The sequence below is a fragment of the Pinus tabuliformis genome, chromosome 3_1 (assembly GCF_031772625.1).
Source record: "Pinus tabuliformis cultivar Carrire ecotype Pingquan chromosome 3_1, CPIR1, whole genome shotgun sequence".
Classification (NCBI taxonomy): Eukaryota; Viridiplantae; Streptophyta; class Pinopsida; order Pinales; family Pinaceae; genus Pinus; species Pinus tabuliformis.
This window is the reverse complement of record NC_142301.1, coordinates 915422913-915439953: the sequence shown is the minus strand read 5'-3', so window position 1 is coordinate 915439953 and position 17041 is coordinate 915422913. Positions and strand designations below refer to the sequence as shown.

At 34.2% G+C, this 17041-nt stretch overlaps 1 pseudogene; it reads left to right on the top strand.

Annotated features, from left to right (window-relative positions):
• The first annotated feature begins 13190 nt into the window (after positions 1 to 13190).
• LOC149190665 (pathogenesis-related protein PR-1 pseudogene) lies at positions 13191 to 13637 on the top strand (annotated as a pseudogene).
• The last annotated feature ends 3404 nt before the right edge of the window (positions 13638 to 17041 follow it).

Genomic DNA, 17041 nt, shown 5'->3' with positions numbered 1-17041 from the left:
TAATATTTTTATTATTATTTTCATTTTTAAATTTACAAAATAATATTTTTAAAAATAACCCAAAAAAAAAAAATTAAAAAATTCTTAAACTAATGAACCCAATATTAAATTCTCATTTTTATTCTTGTGGGAAAAACTAATGAGCCCAATATTAAATTCTCTCTGTATACTTTGCGACATGCAAACTCGTTTTTCCCTTTTAGCATTAAGGAATCTACCATTAATGGAAGGTAATGACAAGTCGAGGATTCATATATTTAATGTACTTAGGAACCTATTTTGAATTTCAAAACTGTTATCGCTAGGTAGGAACCTATTTTTAAATGGATATTATGTAGGTATGACGCAAAAGGGTTTAAGGGTAAGACTTCAACATTTGGAAACACAAATAAAATGTGGTGGAAAATATAACAATCCTCTCAACTAATCTTCCAACCGTACATATCAATCATGTATGAATGTATGAGTCTCGACCAGGTATCCACGTAGTGATTACCTTACCAATCCCATCAGTGTCGCCCAATGGAAAGCATATCATTGACCACTAAGCTTGAAGAATGGTTAATATAGGGAACTATTGCATTTTCCTAGTGATTTTGATTTTTGCTCAACTCGCTCTTTAAGTGGAGCTCATAATGTGGTAATGGCATCATTGTTACTGCACTAATGGGCATACTTGAAGAATTAGCACTCAAAATAACTTTCGATTTCTACAATTTCATACTTGAAATAGAGTATAATTAAGTGCATGCATACAAACACAAGGCATAGAATATGTATGACTTTGCACTTGCCATATTTTTCTAGATTTTTCAAATCTAGGGAGGTTTTTTAAATAACATCATTTGAATTTGTGTATTAATATAACTATGCGGATTTGAATATTTGCATCTCTAAATCTTTAGTGTTCATTTGCACCATACGATGGCTTAGTGAAAATGAGACTACATTAAACAAATCAATTGTAGATGCATAATAGAAATTAAAGTAAACGCTCCAGGGAAGATAAATTCAATAGTTGGTAAAGAATTAACGGATACAATTATATGGTGAAATTAAGCATTATGCATCATCTCCGTCAACGATAAATCTTTGCTTGAATTTTATTTATTAAAAAAAATAATCTTTCGATTTTGTATCAATTTAATATTGTAACGCTTTTCAAATTTTATTCCTTAATAGTAAAGGAATATTGGTACAAGTTGCAAGGTTTTATATCACTTTAAATTTAATGTGAAAATTTGTGAAATTTAGCCTGAAAAAATATTCGAAATTTAATAATATTCAAAAAATGTAGAACATTTTTTGGTTATGTGTTTATGTGTAAATATGTAATTCCTTGCTAATTGAGTGAATAGTTCATGTTTTAAATTTCTTCTTCCTTTGTGTTCATAGATGAGGAAAATTTAATTCAATTTTAAGAAAATCACGCCTAACAATAAGCTGACAACTTGCAAATCATGTTCAACCATTTCCTCCTATCACACTAAAATCTTCTTGCAATATTTTAAGTCTTATCACAGTCATTGAAATCTATGTCCTAACAAGTGTGAGTACATAAGTGTACAATTCAATCTTTTTTAAGTAACGATATATTTTCAGCAAGCCAAATTTTAGCGTTCATGTTGAATGTTTTGAGCACCAAGGAGGGATTAAAATTTTAGACTTACCATAATGGAAACCCTATCACCTTCATTCGATGCCATTTTCATGGGACATTGTTCGCTTCAAGGCTCTGCCTTTTTTCGGAGCCCCGTGATCTTGGTGTTATTGTTGACGATTTGGTAAATTAGGGGAAAAAAATTATTGCAGGGTTCTCCCTACCTCCATGCTAACCCATCATTCCAAATATCTTAAACTTTAAGGATTTATGAGGCAAATCTCAGGGGTTCTTCCTATATGCAAGTAGACGTTGCATATCTTGTCTCTTCACTTGCGGCCAAAATTCAGGATCACATAAGAATCCCATCTTTCTTTATTCAGTTTGCTACATGGAGGTACGCATCTTTAGGAAAGGAAGTCACTTAGAAATTAGGACACAGTGGAAGGCACTTCAATCTATCTAGTATCAATACTAAATGGTGGAGCCAAATTCTAGGGTGCTTCCTCTTCCTCCTAGTCCAAATCCTTCAACGATGCCCTAAACGCCATGGAATTTTTTCTAAAAACATCATTGCCATTAATAGAATTGATGTCCCCCAAAAAATGATATTTCAATTTATATGGGCTTAAATGCGGAACTGGATATTCATTTTATGTTATTTAAATTATATGGATTTTTATTGTAATTAATATGATTTTTTTTTGGAAAGTTTACTTGCCATGTCTTTTGCAAATATAAAATAGGTATTGCTACCAAGTTTTATGTTCAAATCTCCTAATTTCATAATTCGTGATTGTCTACTAAGAGAGTCTAGTAAACGCAGTTACACATTCTAGTCATAATTTCAATGAAAATATTACTCCAAACATAATATAAACCTAAACACGAAATATAATAATATTTGCATGCAACTACAAAAAAATATCATACTAAACTAGCAACAACTATGTTGAATTTCAAAACAAAATAAAATGATTAAGAGAAAAGAAATTTGATTTGAACTGAAGGAGAGTGATATAGAGCTACAAAAATATACGGCAAGATAAGTTTAACAAACATTTTGTATTATAGAGATGCCCATTAATGCCTCTGTGTTCTTACTCTTCACAAACCTCAAATTTCCTTGCACTGGGCACCAAGTGTAATAGTACATTTGACTTGGTGCTGTGACCAATCACCAAAGCTGAAATACGTTGAGGTTATCGTCAATTAAATCACCACCTTGCCCGATCATTATGCAATCCTTCAAACATAACTATGCAAACGGGTTGATGCCCCAATCCCGACAATGGGACAACTCTTGACAAAGGAAACTCTAGTTGCTTGTGTTGTTAACTGACAACCAAGCAAAAAAAGGATGTCGACAACAAGTTCTTCAGTGGTATCGGCGGTATATGGTCGAGCAATAGAGCGGTGGATGGTAGGTGCTTGGTGGTAAATGGGAGAGTTTTGGCTAGAAGCAAAGTTTGATTTTTCTCATTCACACGAGGCGAGATAAGGTACATCTTATTTCAAGTTCCTATTCAAGTGTCTTTTTATTTCTAGCAATTGTGCATCCAAATACGATGCACCAAAAAAAAAGAAAATGAAAATGTTAAGCTTTGTGCTGGTTGAAGCTTTACTTAGTAATGAAAATGAAAATGAAGTTATTAAAATTGATATGGTTGTTCAATACTCTGGCGGAGAATGAGAACGTGCGTGGGCCGGTATTGATATCATTCCGGCGGAGGATGATAACGTGCGCGGGCAGGTATTGATATTTCGGCGTGTGTCTGCGCATACCCATACGCATAGTCATAGTCAGCACCTACCAATCTGGAGAGCTATCTATGTTGAAATAGAGTAAATAGAGTAAGACACAATCAAACATGTGAAAGCAAGCGTTATGTGGAGAGCTATCTATCTTGACATAGAGTAAATAGAGTAAGACACAAACAAACATGTGAAAGTAAGCGTTATGTGGTCGCTCCTGATAATCATTAAACGTTATCTTACCTTGCGATCAAAATTATAGAAATTGCAGCTTCGTCCTCCTTCCGAAAAGCTAATGCTGGTGGCTATATATACACAGTGGTTGGAGAGATGGAAAGACCATCTTCCAGATATAACCCAGGATAGCTTTGATTACTTATATGGGAAGAAGCAGAAGCAAGTTAGTATTATTATTCAGATCATCTAAAAGAAGAAGAAGTAGAAACTAGCATTATTGCAACGCCGGCGAATACTCATGGGGATAACAACCACGTTGTTGAAGAGACACTGCAACACGTGTTCCATTTTCGTTCTCATTATGATGATGGGAATGGGAATGTCGTCAGTGACTGCTACAGACATGAATGCTACTGCCGCGTTTATTGATGGCTTTTTGGTGGCAAGAAATGCAGTGGGAGTTGGCACTATTCAATGGGATCGCAAACTTGCAAATTATGAACGCAATTATGCGAGACAGAGAAGGGGCGACTGCCTCCTACAACATTCCGACAGATCCTTCGGGGAGAACATATTCTGGGGAAGCGGCCATGGTTGGATCCCTTCGTAGGCAGTGGCTGCGTGGATAGATGAGAAGAAATGGTTTGACTATGCCAAGAATATTTGCACCGGACCTGATTGCACTCACTACACTCAGGTTGTATGGAGGACCACGGCCAAAGTTGGATGCGCCAAGATTATATGCAACTCAGGTGATACTTTCATAACGTGCAATTATTATCCACCATGGAACTACGTAGCAGCCAGGCCATACTGAAATGAAATGAGATTAATGGAATCCTGTAAATATGTAAATATATAAGATATGAACACCAAACCTTCAACGCTACTATCGCGATTTCTCTCAATATTCATTCATTCTCTATTCATGTACGTACAAGTACTGTGAAACGTTTCATATTATCTCAATATAAATATTCTTTGATAAGTAAATTTGACAGTATTTGCACGTATTTATTTCTTATTCTTTAAAAGTACTAGCTTTTTACACCGTTGCCATTTATACGATTTCTGATATTTCAATTCATACCGGAATTGGGTATTTATTCTAATACAATTTTTCTGATATTTCAATTCATATCGGCTTAAAATTTGAATTGGGTATTTATTCTAATGCAATTTTTCTGATATTTCAATTCGTATGGGCTTAAAATTGGAATTGAATATTTATTCAGATTTTTATTATAATTAATATAATTTATTTATTTTATTTAAAAGTTTATTTGATATCTCATTTTGGAAATGTAAAATAAATATATGTTTTTTAGTTTAATTTTTTTGAATGTTTATTTGATATCTTATTTCCAAAATATAAAATAGATATGAATACACTTTTTTTAATTATTTAATTCATGACCTTACGTTAAGATAGTTAGGTTACTTTACTTACAGATTATAGTTATAATTTCTATAAAATTATTGTTTTAAAGTTGACATAAATTTAAACACAAAATAGAATAATATTTAAAAGCAATTTTAAAAATTATCGCAAAAGAATGGGTTTAAAAAAAACCCTTAAAAAATTGAAAATTTTAGAAAAATGACAAAATTTGAAGATCGTTTTTCAAACAACTTTGAAAACTCAAAAAAAAATGAAACGCCTAAAAATATCTTATTTGAAACCATCATAATCATTAAATTTAACCTATCATAATAAGTTTCATATATATTTTTATTGTGATTTCATAATTATTTAAATTACTCTATTTTAAATAAATAAATATGTTTTGAAGTGTTTAAATATAAATAAATAAAGTAAAATAAAATCATTTTTCCATTTAATAAAGAGAATAAGACTTTTATTAATATTTTTATATATTTGAGATAATATCACTTTAAATAAAGATTCAGTGATAGATCTATGACGTGGTTATGAAGTATTATTTAAATGATGATCTTCCATATTCAAATCTTTTATTGGTCAAGCCAAAAAAATAAAAATAAAATCAATAACCATAACCTATGTTAACATAATATGAATTATATATGGCTATTTTCATCAATAATATTTTTAATATATTTTTATAATTTGATTGAATTTTATTTTAAAAAATAAAAAGGAAAAAAAAAAGAGGAGAAAACTATATTTTTAACATAATTTTGTTAACATACTATGAATTATAGAGTTAATTTTTTTAAATTAACTCAATTATATTAAAATAAAATAAAACAACTAGATCTTTTTGTTGAAATTTTGTTTGAAATAGAATAGATACACAAACAAATAGTAAAATTAATTGATATGATGATTGTCTTCTTGATGAACATTACTTATATCAAGAGTTCAAATTGTTTCTTCATTTATTGAATGATATCTGTTTCTTGTCTAAAAATATTATAATATAATTAAGACTCTTCATGTTACTTCATTGCTCTATTTAATGAGGTTTATCCGCTAAATTCTTCTACTATAATTATATATTTGAATTTCAATTAATTCTCACTAAACATAACGTATGTCAACACACTATTAATTATAAAATTAGTTAATTTATATGAAAAGCTTTTTTACTATTTTCATTTTAAAGTTTACTAAATTTTATATAAATAATCAAACAATTTTATTTTTTTCTAATCAAAATTTGTTTTGGATAGAATAAAAATACACATGAGCAACAAAATTAATTGATATGATTATTGTGTTCCCATGAATATTACTCATGTCGAGAATTTAAATTGCATTGATTTTTGTTTACTATAGGAAAAATTAATGTGTCAAATATTAAGACTCTTCATATTTTCTTGAATGACCCACGTATTCATTGTGTTTTGCAAACACACTTTTCCATTTCAACAAGAAATGGAAGCGAGACGAGCCATATATAAATAAATGGAACCTATATAAGTAATTTACTTTTTGATTTCAAAAGTAGTCGTTATACCTAATCTTGATAGCTAGGGTATTCAATGTAAAACTTGACTAGAACAACTCTAACCGCGAATTAAAGGTTAAAAACCACCAATTAACCCCAATTTTGAGAAATCACATAAAACCAATTGATGTATGATGATATATTAACCACTAGTCAGCTCTGGTTGGTTGCAAAATGGTCCTCCTACAAAGAGAGTAAGAACCCATTGTTAAATGGATGTCATGTCATGCAGGCATGAAGGTTGGTTGCAAAATAGTCCTCCTACAAAGAGAGTAAGCACCCATTGTTAAATAGATGTCATGTCACGCAGCCACAAAGCATGAAGGATTGAAACTTCAACATTCATAAAGAAAAATAAACTGTGGTGGAAAATACAACAATCCTCTCGACTAATCTTCCAACCATGGATGTTAATCACTCATGACTCTATACTTAGCATCCACCTATTCAATCATGCATGAGTCTTGAATTAGTATGTACCTTGTTATTTGATGACCAATGCCATCGTTGTAGCCTAATGGAAGTCGACCTCTAAGCTGTAAGAATTATTGATATAGGGAAATATCTCATTTTCATAATGTTTTTGATTTATGCTCAATTTACTCCTTAATTGGAAGGCATAACCTGTTATGGCACCAATATAAGCATACTTGGAAAATTAGCCCTCAAAAAAACTTTGGTTGCTATAATTTCATATTTAAACTAGAATATAATTAAATGCATGCATACACATACAAGGCATTGAAAATATATTATTTTACACTGCACATATTTATCTACATTCTTCGAGAATCATATTTACTGAAAAAATTATTCAAAAAAATCTTACCTTACTAATTGAATGAAACACATAAAACACATAGGGGAAACGGGGTCCTAAATAACGAAAATAATATTGCCTTACTCATTGGTAATAATCAGGTTGCGCAATATATATATATATATATATATATATATATATATATATATATAGATATATATATATTCGTGAATGACCTCCCCTATGCCGGTGTGTTACAAGATAATAATGTGAATAACGTGTTGTGCTCGTCTATTAGAAAATATTTATGGGAATCACATGTTAAGCTTCGCCTGTTTTCACTTGATTGAGGCTTTACTTAATAATTAAAATGCACATCGGGAATTTTGGCGTGCGTGGAAGTTATTTAATTTCATATCGATATTGAATATTCCGGTGGAAAATGATAACGTGCGCGGGCAAGTATTCATATTTCAACTTTTGTCTGCGCATATCGATCGTCAATATCAACAAAGCGAGCACCTAGCAATCTGCAGAGAGGTATCTTGAAATTGAAATGCATAGAGTAAGACACAAACAAACATGTGAAATTAAGAAGTTATGTGGACGCTCTGATAATCGTCAAGCGTTACCTTACGATCAAAGGAATAGAAATTGCAGCTTCGTCCTCCTTCCGGTTAGAGTAAAAGCTACTGCTGATGTATAACATGTGTGACTGTGGCTATATATACCGATACAACTTGAGCTAGTTATACAGAGTGGTTGGAGAGATAGAAAGACCATCTTCCAGATATAGCTTGTTGGTGTACATGCACTTAGACTAGCTGTGTTGGTTTACATGCACCTAGATTAGCTCCAGTTAACTTATTGCTTGCATGTGGCACATGTACACATTAACATAAGATAAAGCACACTTAGCTTTAGTTAGCTTTAGTTATTGCATGTAAAACTAAGCTTAACTTAGTTGCTTTTATGTATTTATTCTAAAACTAATATTGTAGAATCAATTTTTTATTCTTTTCTCAATTCTTGCTCGCTTCCTTCCTTCTCTTGCAAGCTTGTTTATTGTTTTGCAGATCTAGATCTGTGTATCTCAAAAATCTTACATGGTATTAGAGCACAGTGATTTGTAATTAGTGCACAAGCAATTTTATTTGCAGGTTCAGAAGATTGAAGCAACAACAAGGAATGGAGTCTAAATTGGAGTTTCCACAATCGGCAATTCTCACTCCATATAATTATTTCGAATGGAAGCCAAAGATTCAACTTCATCTCAAAAGTAGAGGCTTATTTCGAATAACCATGGAAACGGAAGTTGAACCATCATCGGCAATGGAGAAAACAAGATATTTCAATCGCATGGACGAGGCCTTCGGCATCCTATGTTTATCTATTTCTCTGGAACTGCTATTTCATGTTGAATCATGTTCAACTCCAAATGAAGTACGGAAAATTTTGGAAGGATTGTTTGGAAAACGGGATGAAATGCAAGGTCACATTCTCGAAAATGAGTTAAACTCATTAGATTCGAGAAACTTTGAGAACATTCAAGATTTTTTCACAAGGTATAAAGCCTTGTTGGTTCAGCTGAAAGGATGCAGGATCAACAAATCCAAGCAAGAAAATCAGTTGATTCTTTCCATTTTATCAAAACTTGGTCCAGAGTATGCAGTATTCGTCTCTACATTCCACACAGTCAGATCTGCAACTGGTGCAGCTTGGAAGATGCCCTCACTGGATTCTTTTATTCAGTCTTTGATGCATGAGCAAGATAAGCTCATCAAAATGGGCACACTTAAAAATTCCAAAGCGCATGCACTTACTGTGCATGCAAAAGGAAAGGCAAATTCCAAAGACCATCAAAAAGGAAAAGGGAAGAAGGATCCTGATCCAAGAAAGGGAGGACATCCCAAACCCCCTGATGGATCATCTGGCTCAAAGGAAAGGAAAGGAACGAAAGGGCAATCAATGTGCAATTATTGCCACCGTGGTTTTCATCCTGAATCTGCATGCAAGAAGAAGACTATAGATCTTATGGCGCAGACACTTCAGCAACACAATCTTGGAGACCACATTCCTGAGAATGCTAAGAAGAAGTCTGGAGAAAAAGCACCAGATCCAAGAGGTAACGGGCATGCTTTGATTTCTCTTCATTCTGCACCACAAGAATGGATCATTGATTCAGGAGCTTCACATCATATGGCTTCTACAAAGGAATCCTTTTCTTCTCTACATGCATACTCAGGTCCTCCCATTCTCATGGGGGATAATTCTGCAGTTGCAGCAACTGGACAAGGAAGAGTGCAATTCGAAGATGGAAGTTTTGAAAATGTCTTGCATATTCCAAGGCTTTCTGTGAATCTTCTCTCAGTGTATCAGATGACACACACAGGCAGCGGAAGGAAAGTGGAATTTACCCCAGATTCCGTGAGCATTTAAGACATGCAAACCAATTTGAAGATTGCATCTGGCAAGGTAAATGATCAATCTCATCTGTATACATTTTTTGATTTTGTTCCTCAATCAGATTCTATTTTGCTACTTACGCATGCAAATGAAGAAAGTAGGATTTGGCATGAGAGATTTGGGCACTTGAATTTCAGATATATGCAACAGCTTAGTAAGCAAGGGATGGTCAAAGGATTTCCAACCATTGAATTTTCAGATGGCGTTTGTAATGGATGTGCTCTTGGAAAGCATCCATAAGAAAAATTTGAGAAGGGGCATGCATGGAGAGCCTCTTCACCTTTGGAACTTGTACACAGTGATCTCATGGGTCCATTTCCGGTGCTTTCAATGAGAAAAGCAAGATATGTGTTGTCATTTATAGATGATTACACGAGATTCACTTGGGTTTACTTCTTGAAACTCAAGTCTAAAGTTTTTCAACATCTAAAGATTTTCAAAGCGCATGCGGAAAATCAGTCTGGAAAACGCATCAAAATACTCCGCACAGATAATGGGACGGAATATGTCAACAAAGATATCAAGAATCTTTGTGATGAAGCAGGCATACAGTTGCAGCATACAGTTCCTTACACTCCACAACAAAATGGCATGGCTGAAAGGAAAAATCGATCTTTGAAAGAGATGGCTAATTGCATGTTGCATGCAAGATCTCTTCCGTCGAAATTATGGGCCGAAGCTATTAATTGTGCCTCATACATCCATAACAGATCTCCTCATAAATCTGTTACTGGAAAAACACCTTTTGAGGCTTGGACTGGCATGCAACCTGAAGTTAGTCATTTTCGCATTTTTGGATCTCGAGCATGGGCCCGCATTCCTCCAGAGAAGAGAAAGGATTTGGAGCCTCAAAGCAAAGCATGCATGTTTGTTGGATATTCTGATGAAGTCAAAGGGTACAGATTGCTTGATATCCACACTGAAGAGCTCTTTATTGAAAGGAGTGTAAAGTTTGACGAAGATATTTCGCATGCACCAGTAGATGAACTTGTTACCAAATTTTCATCACCACTCATTGATGAGTATGTAGATGAAACTTCAGACCAACATTCTAATGAAGATGAGTCTTCTCCTATGACCCTTGTTAGACCACCAGTTGTTGAACATCGAGATCATACTTCTGCATGTAGTTCGGAAGATTCTCGACCACCTTCAACACAAAAATGGCGCAGCATGAGTGATATCCTTGATGATCTTGCCTCTATCCCTCTGTTTGAGGAAGATCCGCAAGCACTCTTAGCTATGGAGCCATCCATGCCCATGCATACTTATATGATGCATGGATCTGATCCACAAACTTATGGAGAAGCAAATGGGCATCCTGAATGGGAAGCCGCCATGGATGAGGAATATAACTCTCTCATTGAGAACCAGACTTGGGATTTGGTTCCGCTACCTTCAAATCGCAAACTTGTGAGATGCAAGTGGGTTTACCGGACCAAGAAAGCATCAAATGGCCAAGTTAGTCGATATAAGGCACGATTGGTAGCAAAAGATTTTCAGCAAGTACATGGTGTTGACTATGATGAGACTTTTGCTCCAATGGCAAAAATGGATTCCATTCGGCTAGCTCTCTCCATTGCAGCAGCAAGAGGATGGGAGGTGCATCATATGGATGTGAAGAATGCCTTTCTTCATGGTGATCTCGAGGAGGAAATCTACATGGAGCAGCCACCGGGATACATGCAGAATTCATCTCTGGTATGCAAACTAAAGAAGTCTCTCTATGGCCTCAAGCAGGCACCTAGAGCATGGTATGCAAAGATGGATTCTTATTTGTTATCTCAAAATTTTGTACGCTGCAAATCTGATTCCAATGTTTATTTTCTGAAGAAAATTGACTCCTTGTTGATCATAGTACTCTACGTAGATGATCTTTTGATAACGGGTAGTTCAGCTTCTGTCATTACTAACATCAAAACTGCATTGCATAAGCGGTTTTCTATGACAGACATGGGCTTGCTAAATTTCTTCCTTGGACTAGAGATCCATCAACGTGATTCTGGCATTACCATTTCTCAACCAAAATATGCCAGAGATCTTTTGGCACGATTTCACATGAGTGACTGTAAACCAATAGCCACACCTTTCTTATCAGGGATAAAGCTTGAGAATGGCAAAGACACACCATTGGTTGATTGCACATTGTATCGCCAGCTTGTGGGAAGTCTTCTTTATCTCACTCACTCCCGTCCTGATCTCTCCTATGTTGTCGGAGCAGTTTCCAGATACATGCACGAGCCACATGAGTTACACTGGAATGCTGCAAAGTGCATCCTTCGATATGTCCAGGGGACAATCAACTATGGGATTCATTATGCAGCCAATTGTTCTTTGAATCTCATCGGGTTCACAGATTCAGACTGGGCTGGCGACACCATTAATCGCAAGTCTACTTCCGGTTATGTACTTAGTTTGGGATCCAGCCCAATTTGTTGGTCAAGTAAGAAGCAGGCTGCCATTGCTTTATCATCAGCAGAGGCCGAGTATAGAGGAGCAGTTAATGCCACTATTCAAGCAATTTGGCTACAACATTTCCTATATGAGCTTGGGATTAGTTTCCATCATCCAACTGTCATCTGGTGCGATAATCAAAGTATGCTAAAGTTTTGCAGAGATCCAGTGCAGCGGCAGCGTACCAAACACATCGAGATCCACATGCACTTCATTAGAGAACTCATTCATGATGGGATCATCGATCTTCAGTACTGTCCTAGTTCCGAGCAGATTGCTGACATCTTCACCAAGACTTTCACTGAGCAGAAGTTTCGATTCCTGCGAGATCGTCTCGGGGTGAAGGACACGACTGCCTAGCAGTTGTCTTTTCTCTACTTTTGCATTATATTTTGAGGGGGGGTTTTCTTCCCACTGGGTTTTCCCTCTTTCCTCCTTTTTATGCATTGTATATGGGTACCTAAAATGGCCGTGTTGCCGGGACTCATTCATTTTGCATCACACTCACCTAAGTTATGCTTAAGGGGGGGTGTTGGTGTACATGCACTTAGACTAGCTGTGTTGGTGTACATGCACCTAGATTAGCTCCAGTTAACTTATTGCTTGCATGTGGCACATGTACACATTAACATAAGATAAAGCACACTTAGCTTTAGTTAGCTTTAGTTATTGCATGTACAACTAAGCTTAACTTAGTTGCTTTTATGTATTTATTCTAAAACTAATATTGTAGAATCAATTTTTTATTCTTTTCTCAATTCTTGCTCGCTTCCTTCCTTCTCTTGCAAGCTTGTTTATTGTTTTGCAGATCTAGATCTGTGTATCTCAAAAATCTTACATAGCTTGCTAGTTATACACATATTTGCGAAGAAGCAGAAGGAAATTAGTATACACATATTTGCGAAGAAGCAGAAGGAAGTTAGTATTTTTATTCGGATACTAGTACTAAATTCAGCAACGCGGGCGATTCACAATACTCATGGGGATAACCACGTTGTTGAAGAGCCACTGCAACATTTCCATTTTCATTTTCATTCTCATTATGATGACGGCAATGTCATCGGTGAATGCTGCAGACATGAACGCTACTGCCACGTTTATCGATGGCTTTTTGGTTCCACACAATCAAGCAAGAAATGCGGTGGGAGTTGGTCGTCTTCAATGGGATCACAAACTTGCAAATTATGCGCGCAATTATGCAAGACAGAGAAGGGGCAACTGCCTCCTACAACATTCGGACAACCCCTTCGGAGAGAACATATTCTGGGGAAGCGGCCATGGTTGGACCCCTTCGCAGGCAGTGGCTAAGAAGAAATGGTTTGACTATGCCAAGAATATTTGCACCAGACCTGATTGCACTCACTACACTCAGGTTGTATGGAGAACCACCGCCAATGTTGGTTGCGCCAAGATTATATGCAATTCAGGCGATACTTTCATAACCTGCAATTATGATCCACCAGGGAACTACATCGAAAGCAGGCCTTACTGAAATTTACACGCGAGCGTATATTTAAATACGAACATTCTTCCTCATATTACATTCATTCTTTCAATATGAATATTTTTTGCACTTGTAATAAGCACAACGATTTCTTACATGGCTTTCTTTTTTGTAAAACACAGTTACAATCAATATAGTTTCTCTGAGATACGGTGGCAATTAATATAATTTATGTGAAGATGATACCTCGATGCTAATAGAGTGGGTTTAAACAACCCGGTGTCCAATATTTATGATATATTCTCTAAAGTATATGGATTTCGGTTACAAACATACCTCTCAATCCATAGTAGGCTCATAATTATGGTTTTATGCTTTTTTTCATTAAAAATTTCTTCTATAATTATGTACTTGAATTAATATTGATTTTTATAATTATGTATTTGAATTAATATTGATTTGAATAATTTGTCGCTGATGTCAACAAACTATGAATTATATATAATTAATTTGTATTAATATTTTTATTATTATTTTCATTTTTAAATTTACAAAATAATATTTTTAAAAATAACCCAAAAAAAAATTAAAAAATTCTTAAACTAATGAACCCAATATTAAATTCTCTTTTTTATTCTTGTGGGAAAAACTAATGAGCCCAATATTAAATTCTCTCTGTATACTTTGCGTTATGCAAACTCGTTTTTCCCTTTTAGCATTAAGGAATCTACCATTAATGAAAGGTAATGACAAGTCGAGGATTCATATATTTAATGTACTTTTTTATTTCAAATGTAGGTGTTATGCCTAATAATGATAGCTAGGATATTCAATGTAAAATTTGACCGAGACAATTCTCACCATGAATTTAAGGTCAAAAGCCACAGTGCACACATCAACCCCACAAAGTAAAAAAATTCTCAACCCAAATTTTGAGAAATCTAATAAAAACAATTGTTGTATGTTGATATATTCACTATTAGTAAAGACCTAATGCACAAGTTTGTTGGTGCAGGGTTGGTTGCAAAATATTCTCCGAATCAAATTAGACATATGTAGTTCCAAAGAAAAAACCACTTAGTAAGTCTAGATCAAAAAATTATTGGCTACTATAGCCTCCCTACCAAGAAGGTAGGAAACTATTTTTAAATGGATATTATGCAGGTATGACGCAAAAGGGTTTAAGGGTAAGACTTCAACATTTGGAAACACAAATAAAATGTGGTGGAAAATATAACAATCCTCTCAACTAATCTTCCAACCGTACATATCAATCACGTATGAGTCTCGATCAGGTATCCACGTAGTGATTACCTTACCAATCCCATCAATGTCACCCAATGGAAAGCATATCATTGACCACTAAGCTTGAAGAATGGTTGATATAGGGAACTATCGCATTTTCCTAGTGATTTTGATTTTTGCTCAACTCACTCTTTAAGTGGAGCTCATAATGTGGTAATGGCATCATTGTTACTGCACTAATGGGCATACTTGAAGAATTAGCACTCAAAATAACTTCGATTTCTACAATTTCATACTTGAGATAGAGTATAATTAAGTGCATGCATACAAACACAAGGCATAGAATATGTATGACTTTGCACTTCCCATATTTTTCTAGATTTTTCAAATCTAGGGAGGTTTTTTAAATAACATCATTTGAATTTGTGTATTAATATAACTATGTGGATTTGAATTTTTGCATCTCTAAATCTTTAGTGTTCATTTGCACCATACGATGGCTTAGTGAAAATGAGACTACATTAAACAAATCAATTGTAGATGCATAATAGAAATTAAAGTAAACGCTCCAAGGAAGATAAATTCAATAGTTGGTAAAGAATTAACGGATACAATTATATGGTGAAATTAAGCATTATGCATCATCTACGTCAACGATAAATCTTTGCTTGAATTTTATTTATTAAAAAAAAGAAATCTTTCGATTTTGTATCAATTTAATATTGTAATGCTTTTCAAATTTTATTCCTTAATAGTAAAGGAATATTGGTACAAGTTGCAAGGTTTTATATCACTTTAAATTTAATGTGAAAATTTGTGAAATTTAGCCTGAAAAAATATTCGAAATTTAATAATATTCAAAAAATGTAGAACATTTTTTGGTTATGTGTTTATGTGTAAATATGTAATTCCTTGCTAATTGAGTGAATAGTTCATGTTTTAAATTTCTTCTTCCTTTGTGTTCATAGATGTGGAAAATTTAATTCAATTTCAATAAAATCACGCCTAACAATAAGCTAACAACTTGCAAATCATGTTCAACCATTTCCTCCTATCACACTAAAATCTTCTTGCAATATTTTAAGTCTTATCACAGTCATTGAAATCTATGTCCTAACAAGTGTGAGTACATAAGTGTACAATTCAATCTTTTTTAAGTAACGATATCTTTTCAGCAAGCCAAATTTTAGCGTTCATGTTGAATGTTTTGAGCACCAAGGAGGGATTAAAATTTTAGACTTACCATAATGGAAACCCTATCACCTTGATTCGATGCCATTTTCATGGGACATTGTTCGCTTCAAGGCTCTGCCTTTTTTCGGAACCCCATGATCTTGGTGTTATTGTTGACGATTTGGTAAATTAGGGGAAAAAAATTATTGCAGGGTTCTCCCTACCTCCATGCTAACCCCATCACTCCAAATATCTTAAACTTTAAGGATTTATGAGGCAAATCTCAGGGGTTCTTCCTATATGCAAGTAGACGTTGCATATCTTGTCTCTTCACTTGCGGCCAAAATTCAGGATCACATAAGAATCCCATCTTTCTTTATTCAGTTTGCTACATGGAGGTACGCATCTTTAGGAAAGGAAGTCACTTAGAAATTATGACACGGCCGAAGGCACTTCAACCTATCTAGTATCAATACTAAATGGTGGAGCCAAATGCTAGGGTGCTTCCTCTTCCTCCTAGTCCAAATCCTTCAACGATGCCCTAAACGCCATGGATTTTTTTCTAAAAACATCATTGCCATTAATAGAATTGATGTCCCCCAAAAAATGATATTTCAATTTATATGGGCTTAAATGCGGAACTGGATATTCATTTTATGTTATTTAAATTATATGGATTTTTATTGTAATTAATATGATTTTTATTTTTTTTTTGGAAAGTTTACTTGCCATGTCTTTTGCAAATATAAAATAGGTATTGCTACCAAGTTTTATGTTCAAATCTCCTAATTTCCTAATTCGTGATTGTCTACTAGGAGATTCTAGTAAATGCAGTTACACATTCTAGTCATAATTTCAATGAAAATATTACTCCAAACATAATATAAACCTAAACATGAAATATAATAATATTTACATGCAACTACAAAAAATATCATACTAAACTAGCAACAACTATGTTGAATTTCAAAATTGTTATCGCTATTGGCATGACAGAAAAACAAAATAAAATGATTAAGAGAAAAGAAATTTGA